This window comes from Pelodiscus sinensis, chromosome 3 (genome assembly GCF_052426305.1).
Source record: "Pelodiscus sinensis isolate ZL-2025 chromosome 3, ASM5242630v1, whole genome shotgun sequence".
Classification (NCBI taxonomy): Eukaryota; Metazoa; Chordata; order Testudines; family Trionychidae; genus Pelodiscus; species Pelodiscus sinensis.
Genome location: NC_143054.1, coordinates 158,204,251 through 158,221,764, shown reverse-complemented (window position 1 = coordinate 158,221,764; position 17,514 = coordinate 158,204,251). Strand labels below are relative to the sequence as shown.

At 44.2% G+C, this 17,514-nt stretch overlaps 1 protein-coding gene across 1 annotated transcript in view; it reads right to left on the bottom strand.

Moving 5' to 3' along the window:
• The window catches only part of DNAH14 (dynein axonemal heavy chain 14), a 605,515-nt gene extending 600,891 nt beyond the window's left edge, over positions 1–4,624 (bottom strand). Inside the window, exon 1 of the mRNA XM_075925276.2 lies at positions 4,121–4,624. The gene's annotated coding sequence lies outside the window, so the exon portion shown is untranslated. The remainder of the gene's footprint in view (positions 1–4,120) is intronic.
• Positions 4,625–17,514: the final 12,890 nt, after the last annotated feature.

The window sequence follows — 17,514 nt, the reverse complement described above, 5'->3', positions numbered from 1 at the left end:
AAAGAGCCAGCTTTTAAGCCAGCTCTCTACATGTGCCAGCTCTGAGGAGCTGCCTGTCCCCCTCCCTCCCCACCTTTGCTGCTTCCCACAGAGGCAGCAGCATGAGTGGGGAGGGCAAGGAGGAGCCAGTGTCCGGGGGGTAAGACAGCTTAAAAGCCAATGCCCCATAAGCACCAGCTCCCATGGAGCCACCTGTCCCCTGTGCTAATGCCTGACAGAGAGGCAGTAGTGCGTGGAGGGGCAGGCAGAAGACTGTACATGCAGAAAGCAGCTTTCAAGCCAGCTCCTCACACATGCCAGCTTCCACAGGGCCATCTGCCCACTTTCCCCCAGCTTCCACAGAAACAACAGCAGGAAGCTGGTGCTCCGACAGAAGCAGCAGCATTGGGGGTGGGGGAGGCAGGTGAGAGCTGGTACATGCTGTAAGCAGCTTTCAAGCCAGCTCCCCACACTGCTGCCTCTTTATCAGGCATAAGTTGGCTTAAAAGCAAGCTCTCAATGAGCACCAGCTCCCACCTGCTCCCCCATGTGTAAACATGTAACTGCTAAAAAAAAGTGAGAATTACATATTTACACAAATGCATGTTAACAACCCTACTCCCTACCCAGCTCTGTGCAGTTCCCTGGAATTGGCTGGCATGTCACTGCAGTTTCTAGAGAAGGGAAAGTCAAGGGAGCTCCTCCACACAAGCTGGCTGCCACAAGATCCAGCTTCACAGCTCCTATTTGCCAGGAAACCACAATGGGAGCTGTAGGGGAGGAGTTCACATCAGGAGTAGCGCATGGAGAAGCTCCCAGCCCTCCCTCCCCCTAAGAGCTACAAGGACATGCCAGTTGTTTCCGGGGAGTCCTCTCCCAAGGTAAGCATTATCCCACACACCAAACCTCTGACCCAGTCCTGAGTCCCCTTCCACACCCAAACTGCCCCAGCAGTGACCAGTGAAGCTGGAACTGGGGTTACTAATCTGCTCAGGCATCCCTGGAGCCAGCTGCACCAAGCACCACAGAAGTCATGGAAAGTCATGGAATCTATGACTCCCATGACCTCTGAAACAGACACAGAGCCTTATTCAAATTTCTTAAACTCCCATAACCTCTGAGCATTAACAAAAAACAGGACTGTGTAGCACTTTAAAGACTAACAAGATGGTTTAATATGTGATGAGTTTTCGTGGGCCAGACCCACTTCCTCAGATCAAATAGTGGAAGAAAATTGTCACAACCATATATACCAAAGGATACAATTAAAAAAAATGAACACATATGAAAAAAACAAATCATTTCAGAACAGAAGGGGGATGAAGGGGGCGAAGGGGGGGAGGTAAATGTTTGGGAGCTAATGATATTAGAGGTGATAATTGGGGAAGCTATCTTTGTAATGGGTAAGATAATTAGTGTCTTTATTCAAATTTGTGTGTCAAGTGTCGAATTTAAGCATGAATGACAGTTCAGAGGATTCTCTTTGAAGTGAAGTCTTAAAAGGTATTTGAAGCAGGATGCAGGTAATCAAGTCGTTGAGACAATGTCCTTTCTGGTTGAAATGGCAAGAAACTGTTTTTTCTTTGTGATCCTGTCTGATATATGTTTTGTGGGCATTGATCCTAAAGATGTCATCGATGTAGCATAAGTAGAGAAGGGGTAAAAGAGGATGGGAGTTGAGGAAACGTTTTAGGTCAGCCATAAAGATATTAGCATACTGTGGGGCCATGCATGTACCCATGGCTGTGCCGCTGATCTGGAGGAATAAGTTGTTCTCAAACTGGAAATAATTGTGGGTGAGAACAGTTACATAGGTCTGCTCTCAGATTGGCAGTGGTGTCCTCTGGCATAGTGTTTCTAATTGCTTGTAATCCGTCTTCATGTGGGATGTTGGTGTATAGAGCTTTGTCCACATATTCACTCTGCTGATACCATTATTGGACCCAACCAAGTGAGTTATAAGATCAAGAACACATATTCCTGCGCATCCAGAAATATAATTTATGCAATCATGTGCCAAAAGTGTCCATCCACTATGTACATTGGACAAATGTCTCAGACACTTCGCCACAGGATCAATGCCCATAAAACATATATCAGACAGGATCACAAAGAAAAAACAGTTTCTTGCCATTTCAACCAGAAAGGACATTGTCTCAACGACTTGATTACCTGCATCCTGCTTCAAATACCTTTTAAGACTTCACTTCAAAGAGAATCCTCTGAACTGTCATTCATGCTTAAATTCGACTCTTTACACGCAAATTTGTATAAAGACGCTAATTTTCTTACCCATTACAAAGATAGCTTCCCCAATTATCACCTCTAATATCATTAGCTCACAGACATTTACGTTCCCCCCTTCGCCCCCCTCCATCCCCCTTCTGTTCTGAAATTTGATTTGTCCTTTTCATAGGTGTTCATTTTTTTAAATTGTATCCTTTGGTATATATGGTTGTGACAATTTTCTTCCACTATTTGATCTGAGGAAGTGGGTCTGGCCCACGAAAGCTCATCACCTATTAAACCATCTTGTTAGTCTTTAAAGTGCTACACAGTCCTGTTTTTTGTTTCAGCTGCACCAGACTAACACGGCTACATTTCTACCACTACTCTGAGCATTAGTTAATGTTGTCTCTCTCTAACAATAATGGTAAAATCATGCAGCATTTGGGAGTAGTTCTCAATTTGCTCTGACCCAGCCTTGCAGGCACACTAAACTAGATTCTTAGCCACATGACAGAGTTCCGGTATGTAAGCATTGTGTCCTTAGGCAGCCCTATTTCCTGGCCCATGTGTGGGCTCCACCAAAACTTGCCGCTGCCTGCCTGCGCTCCATGCCACCCTGTGCACAAATCCCTGTATGTCCTCCAGCCCAACCTACCGCTCTGGGTGGGTCTGCGGTAAGCACAGCAGAATTAAAGCAGCTTTCACCCACTTGCCAGCATGTGTCCCTGCAGTCTCCCCGCCCACCACTATACCTCCCTTTTACTGTCTCCAAACTCCCTCCCGCCCCCAAACTCCCTCCCAGAGCCTGCCACCCTTCCTGTCCCCCAACCGCCTGCTCCAGTCCAGAGCCCAGTCCATTACCCAGCACCCAAACTCCTCCCAGGGCCTGCACTCTTCCCCAACCAAAATGCCTTACAGGCTTAGGCAGATGGGCAGGGAAACTTGAGTGGAGGGGACAGATGAGGTCTCTAGGCATTCTGGGCACTACCAATTTTTTTGCAAACCTGCCACCCCTAATCACATCTAAGAGATCAGATGAGAGTCCAGTACTCATCTGGAGAAAATGCTCCACAAGCGGAACAAAATTCCACCTACTCCTAAGGGTTATTCTGTTGTGTACTCAAACTTACAACAATTTCACAGAATTCCCATAAGAATCATTCCTTTTTCATTAAAACAGAGCAAATCTGTATGAAGATCAGACAGGGGCTAGGATACATCTCTTGCAGATCTGTCTGAGCAATTACAAGGCGAGGCATCTTCAATGTTTGATGAATTGTTAAGGACTTTTCACTTGAAAAAAAGTGTCTCCTAACCCCAATAAAATAATCACTAGGTTTAAAAAGATTTGCCCACAAATGTTTTCAGGGAGCCCAGTTTCAATCTCTCTCAACTCATCTCCGTTTCATAGCCCCTGTGCTACTGTGGACACTTACAGCTTAACCGAATAAAGCCAAGAGTTGACCCAAGCTGACTCGCTGACTGCACTGGAGGGAAGTTCCCTCTGACTAACAAGCTGCAATTCAGAAATCCTGGAGTTTATTGGGTAGGTGTCTGGGCCAGCGAGCTCGTCGGGCTCACACGCGAGAGCGGCTACAGCCCGTCGCCCTCCGCCCCGCAGAGGGCCGAGGCTCCAATCTCCGCTTCTCAAACGAGCGCCTTCAGCGGGCCCCGCTTTGCTGTAACTGCGGCCCCCCGTGCACCTTCATAGCATGCCTGCGGCGTTTCCCCGCTTTCTCCTGCCGCGAGAGCGCCTGCTGTTCCCGCGGCCCCAGGCCGAGAGAGAGAGGAGCTCGCCCAGCTGTCCCCACCCCTGGCTACAGAAGAGTTTCTCCGCGCAAACACCTCCCCCGGGTCGCCATTCCGGCGAGGGATGGGGGGAGGGCGGAGGTGGTCTCTCCCTGGTCCTCACCAGTCCTCCGGGGGGGTGGCTTCAACCTCCCCCAACTGCAGCGGCATCGCCCGACGAGCTCACCAAGTTCCCCTCCGGCTCCCTCCTACAGAACGGCGCAGCAGGTGCGTCCGTTAACCCAACGAACGCCCAGCCCTCGCGCCAATCTCAATCGGGCGCGTGCGTCGCATCCCCGCCACAGAGTCTCACTGCGGCTGCCAGGGGACAGTGCGGCGCCTATGCTGCGGCTCCACCCCCAGCTGTCCTCTTCCCCAGGGAGCCTGCATAGGATAGTCCCAAAAGGGGGTGAGGCTGGCAGCTTTCATGCTGTCAGTTGTGCCCACCATACCGTCCCATTCCACTTCTGCTATCCCATCCTTCCCCAGGTCATGGCAGTTTGGCCCCTTTCTCCTGAGGACATTGGCTCCCCCAGCTTCCATTGCCACGCACCACTCCGGGCACCCCACTCTTAACCTGGTGCCTCCTTTTATGCCTATAAACCAGTTTCTAATAAATTGTGCTTAACTCTTGCCCTTTGACTACTTCCTTTCCATGACAGCACCAGATCAGTTTCTAAACTTGTAGCAGATGGGATTCTCCTAAGTGTAGTACACCTGACACTATGGGAAACCCCTAAATGGAAAAGTGTTGCTAACTTTGTAATCTCAAAGAAGGGCCCCCCCCCCTTCCCCACTCCTTTTCTGAGGCCTCTTCAATAGTGCACTCGCCACCATCCTCACTCACTTTCAAAGGGTTTGGGCAGGGGTATAGGAAGGGGTAAGTCATCTAGCTGGGGCTCCAGGCTAAGGCTAGAAATGAAGGGTTCAGGTTGCAGGAGAGGACTTCAGGCTGAGGCTGGGGCAGGGGACCCTGGGGTGTGGGAAGAGATTCTGGGCTTGGACTGAAGGGTTTGGAGTGTGGAAGCAGGTTCTTACCTGGTGCAAGAGGGGGTAGGGGATTCAGGCACCAGCCAGGCAGTGCTTATTTCAGGCAGCCCCCAGAACTGACCAGCATGTCTGGTTCCTAGGCAGAGGGGCCAAGGTGCTCTCTTGTATTTACATAATGAAATACCCAATAGAGAGAAGGGACTTTCCTTTACAAAAGCTGTGCTGGTTTGTGCCCAACATGTTAATGTGTGTTTTTCTATATCATTTCTGCCAGTTTCTCTGTTGAAGCTTGTTGTTGAATTCTAAGAATCACTTATAGCACCTTTTTGAAAAGAATATCCACATTTTGTACCCTATATTAAAATGGCCATCTAATTTTGGTAGCAGCTCAGCACTTTGTTCTTAAGTTTCTCTGGAACTCCTGAATGACTTTTGGTAAAATCTCTCCCACAATTATCTTGAATTTGATTATAGTGTAGTCATTTTTACTTAGAGGATGAACTAGAGTTACATCTTGAACCAACTTTTATATATTACTTTCTGCCTAGTTGCCACAGGAGGACATTTTAAAAGTTCTAAACAGTTTCAGCGAATGAGCCAGGATTAGAAATTGTAAGGCACACTGTTAATAAGGCTTGTGTGATTTCATTGGAAGTTTCAAAAGACATGAAGGCAAATTGCTTACAATATACTGTAGCCAGATATATTCATTGCACTTCAACCAGGGAATGTTAAGATATCAATACTATTTATTATTTAAAAAACTGAATTCCTAACCAATATGTTCAAGTTATTCTGGTTAAAAGCTATCTTGGTCACCTTAGAATACAGTTTATATCCTCTGAGTAGTGGCTCATTAACTGCAGACTTCTTTCATAATTAAAAAAGAACTAAAACTGTATATTTTAAGAATATCTTATCTAAACTTCCAGACTGCTGAAAACCTGAAAGAAAATAAGTCAGCTCAGATCTAGTTAATCCATACTTGGTTTATCCTCATGTGGGTATCCCAAAGATTTTAATAGTGACTAATCTTTGATTTGTTAATCTGAAATGCTTAATCCAAATAAAATATTAAGTTTGCAGAGACATTCATATTAAAAACAGGTCTGACTGGATGAAATCAAGAACAAATGTCACATTAAGGAAGTGGGAACTCATTTCCATTTTCCAGATTCCAGAGCTTCCAAAGATGTGTGTGTGTGTGTGTATAGTGTGTATGTGAACAGTATGAAAGGACTAATTCTGAGGAGCTTAATAAGGGTATGTCTACGCTGCGTTTTAAAACCTGCAGGCCAAGTCTGAGAGCTTGGGTCAACAGACTAATGCTTATGCGGTTCCCACTACAGTCCTAAACCCAGCTGTGTATACTTTGCACCCCAATCTGGAGGTCAAGCTCTGAAGTCCAGGGAAGGGAGGTGAGCTTCAGAGCCAAATGTCATTAGACCCAGACTCTGAGACTTACTGCTGCAGGTTTTAAAACACAGCATAGATGTTCTCCAAAAGTTCTAACAATACAGTTGAAATAAAGCATTCTGCCTAAAACCATAGCACCCTCTTCTTGGACACAGAATAGATAGCTTAGTCAGTACAATGTACTGCCAAGAACATTTTGGAGCAGGAGGTGGAGTTAGTGATTCACTGCTGCCCCACAAATTGGTATTGAACAAGTGTCACAGCATAGTATCAATGGGCCTGTGATTTTGTGACTACTATCTTTTGGATAAGATGAAAATCTGAGGCACTGAACAGTGGGGATATTCAGCATCCCTGGACATTTGTGCAACATAGAATCAAAGAACCATAGCATTAAAAGGGACCATAAGAACCATCTAATCTAACCCCTAAAATGTCAGATTTGTTCTGTCTAAACCATCCAAGACAGATAGCTATCAAGCCTCTTTTTGAAAATTGCAAGTAATGAGGAATGTAGTCTAGATGAGCCCTAAGGAAAATTAAATGTTACTACAGTATTTTGGTGACTGAGCCCGTGAGATTACTATTAACCAGAGCAAACAGATATGCCCAGGGTTGCCGATGTGGGAGGTGGGGACAAAGCTCATGGATTAGGGACCCCAGAGGCTTCTGTATAGATTATTTAAGTTAACCTTTCTATCTAGCCAATGGTCTAGAAGATACCGTCACAGATGCTTAGTTTTGCAGTTCTCAAACTCTGTATTTGTGACAGTAAAATAGTTTTGAAATAAATAGATAATAGAGAAAATAATCTCAACACTATTGTCTCTGCAAATTTGCATGTATAGTAAATTCCTTACCACTCTCTAAAAGTGCGAAGTTTCAAAAGGTTCAGTGAATAGAAGATTTGTTGGGGGTGGAATAGATCTGGACAAGAAGAAGAAGTCTGGAGATAAATGTGAAAAGGGAGGGACAGGCAATAGAAACAAAAGTGAAATTGAGCAGCATATTCCAGAAGTCTTGAGGTTGGTCTTAGTGTAGCCTTCATTGATTTGAGATCTACCATACCATTCTCTCATTAAAAGGGAAAATCTATAATGACAACAAGCCGTAAAAGAGACCCAGTTCGGGAATATTTTAATGAAATTCTTCTACCTATGGTTAAGACAGGCATGTGTGTAAAATGCAAACAGTGCAACAAAGAAATGCAATGAAGTTGCCCAAATGAAACAACGTCATGAGAAGTGTTCCTTATCAGGAGAAAGTTGCATTGAAGATAATAAAAGAAATATGTCTAAACATGCAGGATCTTCAGTTCGGTAATTTTTTTATTTCATAGTTCTTTCTTAAGGACTGTCTGTCTTCCTTCTGGACTATTCTTGAGTTCTCATAATTGAGCAAAAAATATAGTTGTTACTCTATGACAGTGTTTCTCAAAGTGGTCCAAGAAACCACTTTGAGAAACTGTTAACTGGCCGTGCTGGTTTGTTTCTTATTGGCGTTGCAGCCATGGAGCCCCTCAGCTCCTATTGGCTCTGATTCATCATTTGCAGCTAAGGGGAGCCACAGGAAGCAGTGTTGGCTGGGCCGCTGCATCTTGTGGCTGCAGACAGTGAACCGGAGCCAATAGGAGTCTTGAGGCTCTGTGGCCACTGTGCCAGTAAGTAAACAAACCAGTGTGGCCAGTTAACAGGTTTCTCAAAATGGTTTCATGGACCACTTTGAGAAACACTGCTGTATTGTACTATCATTTCTGATGCAGTTATGATAAAAAAAATAGATGCAATAGGCAGATCTTCCTTTTACAATTTCACCTTTAAAGTAGTACTGAATGTCACTGAATGCAATGAGTAATACTAAATGAGCAGTATGGTAAATAATTAAATAACTGCATTGACTTATTTTGTAAGAGAATCCATCCTCAATTTACAGGATTCTGAAGACTATCCACCTTCAAGATCACCATCATTTTCTATAGTTTCAGAATTATCTGCCAATGATAGTGTTTCAGTCACATCATGTATGTCACATAGCCACAGTCTATCATCTGTGTCAAAGAAAAAATAACTGCACCATCCAGAAACAGGACTCCTCACCACTTTTGCAGAAACAGAAAAAATGAAAACTATGGTATTTTGAACTACAGTAAGTGATTTATTTTTCCCTGGAGAAAAACAAAACAATGCCTTTTCAGTATAGAAAATACTTTATATTGAATAGCAACTATCAATTGAATTGAGACTGCTCAATAGCTTTGTTGCAAGATATTTTTCCTATTCCAACCACTGGCGATTCCTCCACATCCCACCCTCAACAGGAGGGACACAGCAAATAACTAGAGAGTAGGTCATTTCTCTAACTCCCAGATAGCATAAGGTGAAATTCATCCCTGCACAGAGGGGCCAACACAAGGCATAAATGCCACTTACATCCCATATAAGCCCCCGGTGTGAATTGTCTAAAAAGGATATTCGCTTCCCTTCTAACAACTGCCAGTTTAGTTGCCATATTACAAGAGCAGAATTAAATATTAATTAATTAAATATTAAGGATCTTTTTCAATAAACAAATCTCACATATAAAAATTCCACAGCCTCCTTCATATAAAAAAGCTTGTAATTTTGAACAGAACAAAGTTAAAAAATAGGATAACATATTGAAATAGTTTATGAGACATAAAACAAAGTACTAATAAAATGCAACACAGAATTTCAGGTCTCTTAATTCTCCAAACACTCACATATGACAGATGTAACTGAGCAATCACCACTATGTTATTAAAACTCTGCTCATTTTCTGAGAACGAAATCTGTGACTAGATAAACATTAATGGTTCTATTTTGCACAGCTTTCCATAGCAATGAATTTCTTGTAATTATGCTTTAGTGATACTTCATTGACCTGTGTTCTCACAAGTGTAAAACTGACTTGTTGGCTCCTGAGCCAGTTCACAGTTGTCCACATCATCAAAAATTACTACTAGAATAGCACTGATTGCCAACTATATTAGCAGTTCAGCAGAGAGGCCATTTCCTATTAGAATTTGGAAAATAGACAAAATATAACACATGCTGTACAGCAAAAAAAATCACCACTAAATATGGCAACTGTCAGTAAAACTGCCATGCACAGAGGATCCCTATGATTTTCAAACATCACTTATTCCTACATTAAAAGTTCCTACCTTATTCAAGATGACATTTTGCCCCAAGTTCCAAAGCAAAAAAAAAAATCAGATTCTGCTAAAATAAACTGACAAGGCTATTGCTGACCTTGCCATGTGCAGGAATTACTTTAGGTATGGAACAAAATACAGGACTATGTAGCACTTTAAAGACTAACAAGATGGTTTATAAGATGATGAGCTTTCGTGGGCCAGACTCACTTCCTCAGATCAAATAGTGGAAGAAAATAGTCACAACCATATATACCAAAGGATACAATTAAAAAAATGAACACATATGAAAAGGACAAATCAAATTTCAGAACAGAAGGGAGATGCGGGGGGAGGAGGGGAAGGTAAATGTCTGTGAGCTAATGATATTAGAGGTGATAATTGGGGAAGCTATCTTTGTAATGGGTAAGATAACTAGAGTCTTTGTTGAGACCCTGGCGTAAAGTGTCGAATTTTAGTATGAATAACAGTTCAGAGGATTCTCTTTCAAGTGCAGTTGAAAGAGAATCCTCTGAACTGTTATTCATGCTAAAGTTCGACACTTTAAAATCCCTTATCCCTCTTTGAAATAAGGGATCTTTCGGAAAAGGCTTTATTTTCCGCAAGATCAGCATCTAGACTGGTGCTTTTTTCCAGCAAAGCTCCGTGCCGGAAAAAAGTGGCAGCCATTTTTATGCTAATGACGCGGGGGAGATTTAAATCCTCGCTTCATTAGCAATTGCGATACATCTAATTTACATCCCTTTTATGAAAAAGGGATGTAGTGTAGACGTAGCCTCTGTGTTTTGTGAATTTCTCTCTTTCTGCAGGTTGTGAGGGCCATCAACTCCATCCTGCTGTGGAGGGTCATCCACCTTGGAGACATGGACCTGATCATGGACAGATTTGTTGCCTTGGGGTTCCTGAACTGCAGTGGAGAAATTGATGGGACCTACATCCTGGTCCGTGCACCTCAACATAGAGCGGCCCAATACATCAACCACAAGGGCTACTTTTCTAAGGTGCTGCAGGCCCTGGTCAACCACCATGGACAGTTCAGAGACATTTTTGTCAGGTGGTCAGGTAGGGTACACTATGCCTGGCTTTTTCGGAACTCCAGCCTCTATGAGAATCTGGAGACAAGCACATTCTTCCCCCACCAGGACTTTGCAGTTGGGGATGTGCAGATGCCATTTTGTATCATGAGGGAAGTGGCCTACCCCCAATGCCGTGGCTAATGAAGCCTTATACCGGCCACCTGGACCCCTGACCTGCCTGGACGTGGGGGAGCACAACATCCCCCAGGTGGTGTCAGCATGTTGTGTTCTCCACAATGTTGTGGAGAGGAAGGAGGAGTATTTCCTCCCAGAGTATGGGGGCAGACGCCTGTTGCAACAGGAGACTTTTTGAGCAGCCATGGACAGCTGCCATCTGACAGGCCCATCAGGCTGAGGTGCTCATGGGCATAGCAGGGAGGGGCTATGGCAGAAAAGGTCATAGCAGGGAGGGCATGAGGATAGTAGGCAGGAGCAGCGACAGCAGCCGTGTGCGCCATCATTTCCCTCATGATGACACACATGCTATCACACTGGTCCCACACACAGTTCCACCACACTGCGTCCTCTCAGATCTGCACTAGGGTCTTCTGCATGTTGCTTAGTACACTGACATGCTGCTGCATCGGGTCTTCATTGACTCTAGCATGCTTTTGGGTCCCCTGGGCTCTGGCAGCTGGCTTGGTTGGTGTGGCTCACTCTCAGTCCCAAATGGTCCATCTATGGAGAACTCAAAGAGGGAGAGGTGGTCAGTCATCCATGCAGACACTGTCCCTGAGGCCGTGCCCTCCTCTGTGAGCAGTGACCAACCATCGTCAGGCCAGAGGAGGGGGATGTCCCAGGAGTAAGGCCATGTGTAGCCTGCACAACAAGCCCTGTCTCATAGGGACCCTAAGTTGCCCAGGGGACCATGCTGGCTACTTCCCCCCCCCCCCCCCACACACACACACACCAGCCCACAGACAAACAGGCAAGGGAAGTGTCCAGCCACAGTGGGATCCCCCCATAGGCAGCAAAGGAGACGGGAGCATCCTGGCCCTCCCTGGAGCCCACACACACCTGCACTTTGCAGAGCTGCCCGGGGGAGTGGGTGGTGCCTTGCATATGCAGGCATGTCCGTGTGCTGTGTGCAGCACCCCTCCATGTGTCTGGGGTCGTGTCTGCATCCTTGTAGTTAGCCTACTTCCAGCCATGGCAGGTGTTGAAAGGGCATGTTGTGTCCCACATCCACACCCCCAGGGTCAGACATGTATGTGGCCTCCCCTGACCCTGGGACCAGGATCCCGGGCATGCTCAGGGGCTGCCTGCTGAGTCCGCTGCCCGTGGTTCCATGTGAATGGACTGCAGCACAATGTCCAGTTCAAGCAATGCTCGCACCCCTCCCCATCTGCACCTGCCTCCACCACCCTATGTTTGTGTGACAAACTGAGAGCACTCACCTGAAGATACTTCCCCAGCATCAGAGGCGACCTGTGAGACATCCAGGCTCATGGGAACCAGCTCTAAGGAGAGTGTGATGGTGGCCCTGTCATCTGCCTCCTCCTCCTCCTGCTGTCCCTGGTCCTCCTCCTCTGCAGTGACCTCCAGCCGGGTGACGATGGGCGTGTCTAGGCCAGAGTCCACCACAATGGTTGGGGAAGCTGCTTCCCTACCCCCAGGATTTGGTGCAGCTCCTGGTAGTATAGGCAGGTGTGGGATCCTGCCCTGGATCACGAGCTGTGCTCTCTGGCCCTCATGTATTCCTGGCAGAGCTATTTGACCTTACTCTGGATCTGTTCCAAGGTCCGGGGTGGGTTTTCGCGCTCCACCAGGGACTCGGCCATCCAGCCATAAATGTTGGCATTCCGCCACTTGGAGCAGAGATCCTGGAGTGTCTCCTCCTTGCCCCACAGCTCAAGGAGGAGCAAGATCTCTGCTCTGGACCAGGAGGGTGCCTGCCTCTTGGTCCCCCTAGGTGGGTCCTGGGAGCTTTGGGGCTGCTCCCTATGAGGGCCAGGAGGGTCTGAGGGCTTGAAGCTGGGATATGTTGGCAATGCCAGTGGCAGGGAGAGCCACACTATCAGGGTGCTGCTCCCAGGCCAGCTTCCTGCCACAAGGCTTGTCCAGGAGGCCTGCAGCTTTAAGAGGGGCCAAGAGACAGGAACTATAAAGTTGTGATTACTTTGAATGGAGTATCCACCAGGGCACCTGTGTTATTTCCTGGAGGCCTCTTCATTCGAAAGAAAACACTCTTCCCCATCCACATACATCTTTTTCTGAAAGAACTTTTGGAAAAAGGCTTCTTCCTTGTAGAAAAACCCCTCTGTTCTTTTGATTTTCTTTCGAAAACGCGATTGCAGTGTGGATGTAATTGCAGGTTTTTCAGAAAAATGGCTATTTTTCAAAAACAAAAAACAAAAAAAAATCTCTATTGTAGACATACCCTTTGTTGATTTAAAAGTGACCCGAATAAAACCTACAGCTTTCATTTTAAAATACTGCCGGAGTTGCTCTTGGATCATCAAGAAAGAATAAACACAAAGCTTAAGGAATATGATGAGTGGAAGAAGAATATAATTGGTAAAAAGGAACTTGTAATGGACTGGGACCTAATATATATTGTTAGTAAAAGATTTTTTCTTTTAAATCAACAGTGAAGTATTGCTGCTTGCCCATTGGTTCCTTGTCTATAGCCTTTGGCTCCTCTAGTCAGTCATTAACTTCCAGGAAATGCCCTTCACATCTGTCATCATTACTTAATTATAAATTACATGTAATGCTAAGAAAGGCTTCAAGCTAATGTACAGGAATTCAGTTTGTAAAAACATCTCATAAATGCCAGTTAAAACTACAGCACCCATAAAAAAAAAATCTATTTGCCTATGGCTGTTTTCCCTTTTCATTATAAGAATGATGAGTTGACAAAAATATGTAACGTTGATTATTTATGCCTAGTAGTGGTTGAATCTAAGACCTAAAGGGGATGATACATTTTTTTTAAAAGAATGTTTTGTGTTTAGAGAGACAAGAAGGGTGAGGTAATCTTTTTCATTGGACCAACTTCTATTGGTGAAAGAGACAAGCTTTCAAACTACACAGAACTCTTCTTCAAGCCCAAGAAATTTATTCAGAATATCATAATTAAATAAAAAGGTGGAACAGAAAGTTTAGCATAAGTAGTTAACACATATTTCAAGGGACCAGTCTAAGTGATGTGGCCAGTTAATACCTCTGCAGTCACAAGAGAGAAAAAAAGGGAGGGGTATGTCTATACAGCAGTGTTATTTGGGAATAATATCAGTTATTCGGAAATAACATATTGCACGTCTACACAGAGCAATAAGTTTCAAATCAATTTGAAATAACGGGCTTCTTACTCCAACTTCTGTAAACCTCATTGCATTAGGAATAAGGGAAGTCAGAGGAATAGTGTTTTATTTCAAAATACATGCTGTGTAGACATGCCCAAATTTGAATTAAGATTGTTATAATGAACTCTGCATTTAGTACCTTTATTAGAGCCATCATTTTTAGTGTCTAGAAAAGTTATGAATTTTATCTCCAAGCATCATCTTTTGAAAATGTTGCTCAGGTTTCCTTTGCGGATGAAGACTGAGAGGTCAGATATGGGGAGAAACATGTTCACACATGAACAATACGGTGTTTATCTTTTATGTGCATGTTCATTCAAGAGCATAATTATGGTCTCATTTTGCCCAAATAGTTATTAGTGCACTTAGTGTCCTGGCTAAGCTATATCACTGTTGTGCTAGACAAGTTTAGGACTCATGGATCTTCAAAGATTTTTTTTTTCAGGATATTAAATCATTGTATCATTGGAAATATGTCTGCATGTTTCTCATCTATTATGGGAGGTTCAGATGTCACTTTACGCTGGTAGGTCCTTGTCTGTGATGCCTGGTCTACACTAAGGGGAAAGTTGACTTAAGATATACAACTCCAGCTACCTTAATTACGTAGTAGGAGTTGATGTATCTCCCGTTGACTTCCCTTACTCCTCGTGAGGAGCGGGACTACCAGCGCCAACGGGAACCACCTCTCGGTTCAAATTAGTGGGTCTTCATTAGTTCCTCTAATTTGAACCCCAGAAGATTGACTAAAGCAGTGTCAATCTTCTCCATAGTATAGACAAGCCCTGGAGAAGCTTACCACAAGGAAGCTTGCTTCTCATGGAGACCTTGGGAATGTTGGGAGTTTGTTTGAAGGCCAGAAGAGGGAGTTTGAGAAAGATCTTTCAGTATCATGCATAGACTATAACTAAAGAGTAAACCCAAATCTGACCCAAGAAGTAGTCTGTTTTCCACCATGACAATAGAATGCACAAGACAGTAACTGTTGAGTTTTGTGGTGCAACTATGCATTAGGACGCAAAGATAACATCTTGGTGTCACTCTTGACTTCACACTGACCTTTCACTTTCATGACCACCTCAAGAAAATAGTCTTGAAAGTGAAGGTTTGTGTCAACATTATTCAAAGTTAGAGGGAATAAGCTGGAGATAAACTTACCTGGAACTATGAACATTGGTCTTGGCCTTACTGTACTCAGTTTCAGAGAACTGTGCTTTGGAGTGGACAAGAAACTGCTGTATCCAATTTGAGGACTGGCAGCTGAATCACCCTCTGAGAATCACCATGGGAACGTTAAAATCAACACCTCTATTGGCTTTCTATATTAGCAAACATCTAGCTTAGGAGTGGCCAATCAGTTAGGGTATGTCTACACTACCCCACTAGTTCGAACTAGCGGGGTAGTGTACACATACCCTTAGAAATGTAGAGCTAAAATAGAGGTGGATAGAGTGCAAAGAGCCACGTATTATATATTCATTTTTATATATCCATATATAGAAAGATAGACATAGTCAGTGCTTTTTTTGTAAAAAAAAAGGTTCAGGTACTCCAGGTGAAAAGCTGCTGAGCTCTGACTGGAGGTGCCAATACTGCGTACCGGGCAGTACCGTCACAAAAAAACCCCAATGGATGTAGTACACAAAATGTAGTGATAACAACTTTACAGGACATTTTGGACAAAAACAATAAAAAAAGTCTCTAGTCACTTAAAACATTCATAGCCAGTCCACAGATCTTCAGAGGACTTGACAAGGAACAATCAAATCTAAAAAAAACCCTTTAAAAATATAGTAATATTTTCACATTAAAAAAGCATCCCCACCATGTATTTTAAATTTAACACTACTGCCCTATTATGTACTGTGAGTTTTTTTAAAATTAAACTGAACGGAGTAGTAAATTAGCACAATTTGAAGTGACTGTTTCACTCCAGCTTGTTGATCTCTGGTATGGTTTCCTCATTTTTTTTTAAACCTTATGAAGATTATGACTTTTTTATAGTTCTAAAAATTCAGGTCTCTCCCAGACTGCAAATATGAGAGGTTCAAAAACAAGAAGGGAGAGACTCATATCAGAGTAATTGCTTCAGCCTGGCAAACAATAGCCTTTGAATTTTCTGTAAAGAAACAGTGTAAACCAGGTACATGCTGATTCTTTTTTTGCCCTGGAATTTAAATGACATTTGTGTTGGCTGCCTTATTCTGCATCCACAAAGACTTTGAGTTTAAGGTGCTTCAGCTCCCCTCCTCCCCCGCTCTAACCCAATCTCTCCCCCTTCCCATTCCAAGCCAGGTGCACACACACACCCCCCCCACTCTAACCTAATGCCTGGGTCCCAGAGCTGCTGCCGCTGCCACACATTTCTCCCTCCAGGCACTGGGGCACTGCGCGCAAAGCAGCCAGCCAAGAGCAGGCGCTGGGGCATGGCTCAGAAGCTGCAGGAGCCGCATGTTCTTAATCAAAGAGCTGCATACAGTTTGAGAGCCTTGGGTTGGCCACCCCGATCCAGCTATACATCAAGAGCCCCAGCATGAGAATTTAGATGTGCCAAAGACTATACAGAAATTCCAGTCCAGGCTGTTATAGATAATATAATCCAACAACACCTGAAATTGCAAAAAACAGTATGAACAGTATGCCTCTGAATCCAGCCAAAATGTCTGGACCTCATTTACTATTCCTAAAACGCCTTCCAGTTTTGACCTGCCAATCAGACACTAGTTTAGTAGGTGTTTAATCATCTTCTACATGGGCATTCAACCCAATTTTGCAGGATTTAAGTAATTTTTTAACTGTTTGTAGACCTATTCATCTGTCCTCCTAAAACAGCTGCGTGACTCAGCCTAGAGCCATGATGCATACCACTGTCTTTGCTAGGATGCTGCCCATCTGGGACCACAGTGTGTCCTTAGGGTTTATTTGTCTCACAGCCTTCTATAAGCTCGATCAGTGTATTCCTAGAAGCAAGTCTCATAACTCTAATATACAGTTATTTTGCCGTGCTGACCAACTCACCTGGGGCTATGTCTACACTGGCATGATTTTCCGAAAATGCTTTTAACTGAAAAGTTTTCCGTTAAAAGCATTTTCAGAAAAGCACGTCTAGATTGGCAGGATGCTTTTCCGCAAAAGCACTTTTTGCGGAAAAGCGTCTGTTGCCAATCTAGACGCGGTTTTCTGCAAAAAAGCCCCGATCGCCATTTTCGCAATCGGGGCTTTTTTGTGGAAAACAGTACTGTGCTGTTTACACTGGCCCTCTTGCGCAAATGATTTGCGCAAGAGGGCTTTTGCCTGAACGGGAGCAGCACAGTATTTCCGCAAAAACACTGACGATCTTACATGAGATTGTCAGTGTTCTTGCGGAAATTCAAACGGCCATTATTTCAAAATAACTTTACAAGTGTCTACACAACAAAACTGCAATTTTGAAATAATTTCAAAATTATGGCCACCTTATTTTGAGTTCTGTAAATCTCATTCGACGAGGAATAGTGCCTATTCCATAATAGCTATTTTGGAATAGGGGCTGTGTAGATAGGGAATAGGGGCT